Genomic DNA, 1,738 nt, shown 5'->3' with positions numbered 1-1,738 from the left:
GCAAGAAGATGATATTGATTTCTGTACAAGGGAAAAGAAAGTTTTGATATTGCTGCATTCTCATTGATATTTTGTCGACGTGATTGTGTGAGGGGTGGATAAAGTGGATGCCCTGCCCACACTGGAGATTATCTGGCGAAAAATTTGAGATTTTTCTATAAAATATTCCATTTTGTTTCTTGAATTTTTCAAAGAGAAATCTTTTTGTTTCTTAGACAAATTAAATATTTTTAATTAAATATTTCGCTGGATAAACAAGTCAGGGGGAAATTTTTGTGGATTTAAATAAATAGAATTGAGAAAAAATTAATTTTGGTTCTCTGTTAAAGCTTCAATAACCGCGCAGAAAATGAGATTGAAGAAAGTTAAGAGAATGGAAAAAAAGATAAATGAAATGTAGAAAGAATTTGTTCAGCAATGAGACTTGTGAACGTTTATTGATGTTCTCCATAAAACATTTTTGCTATTAAATTATCTACATTAAAAAAAATACATATATAATGTACAAACTAAAAGCAAAAGAAGATGAAGAAGAAAAATACAATTTAGCCATCTACTAAAAGTGAAATCCACATATTATATATATTTCATTTGATATACATTGCAAATAAATTTGAGATTGAATTGCAAGAAGGTAAAAAAAATGTGTTCACTTCTTGCAACATTTTCTCTTTTCGATTATACATAACTTTTAAAGATGAAAAAAAAAAAGAATAAAATAGTAGCAAATCATAACAAAGTAATAAGAAAAAAAAAATCTAAGATATTGAAAGAAAGATAAAAAATTTAACAAAAAATATACTAAAAGAGAAGAAAACATATATTGATAGAAATCTGTGATAATTTATTTTCTTTTCAAATTTTCGTAAATTGCGAAAGCTCTTTTTATTTTATTTTCTCACAGGAAGAAAACATCATTTCCTTCGGAATCTTTTAAGATAATTTTCCTTTTTCATTTCACGTGAATAAAAAATTTTAAGTAGAAAATTGCTGGAGGAAAATGCAAAGAAGATGAAAAAAGATAAAGAGAAAATATTTGAAAGGATAAATTGATAATGATGAAAAATAAAAGTTATTATTTAATTTATTAATCAGCTATTTTTACAAAATACTTTCTCATGTACCTTATTAAATTACTAGAATGTATTTTTAGGAGCTTTTCTTATATATACATAAAATTATATATTCAGACAAGATTGTTTTTGTTTCCTTTTCAATGGGCACGCGCGCGTGTGAAAGAAGGTGGATTTTTTGGGTGAAGAAAATTGAAAGGATTTATATTTGAAAATAAAAGGGAAAAATGCATGAAAAACGTGTTAAAAAATAACTGTAGATGATATAAAGGAAAATTCACAAGAAAAGATTGACTTGATAAAAAAAGTAACATTATAGGACTGTCTTCTGCATGATATCAAGAAAAGAGATACGAGATAGGATGAGATACAGAATATATATTTTTGAATTAATCCACACTGGATAGTAAGATATGGGACAAGTTGAGAAAAAATCACGAAATTTTTAACAAATTCTGTAGCCTATTCCCTTCCCTTTCTTTGTTTTATTTTTTCTTTTTTTAACCTTACCTTCCTTCACAAGCATTGCATTAACTCTCTATCTGTCCTGGATAATCGTGATTAATATATTGATGAAAGAATCTTAATTTATAAAGATGTAGAAGAAGAAATGCATGGAGAATGAGAAGATTTTCATTTTTTCTGTATAAGGACTTATTATTGAC

This window comes from Lutzomyia longipalpis, chromosome 3, assembly GCF_024334085.1.
Source record: "Lutzomyia longipalpis isolate SR_M1_2022 chromosome 3, ASM2433408v1".
In the NCBI taxonomy this organism is placed as follows: domain Eukaryota; kingdom Metazoa; phylum Arthropoda; class Insecta; order Diptera; family Psychodidae; genus Lutzomyia; species Lutzomyia longipalpis.
Note: the sequence above shows the minus strand (reverse complement) of the source record.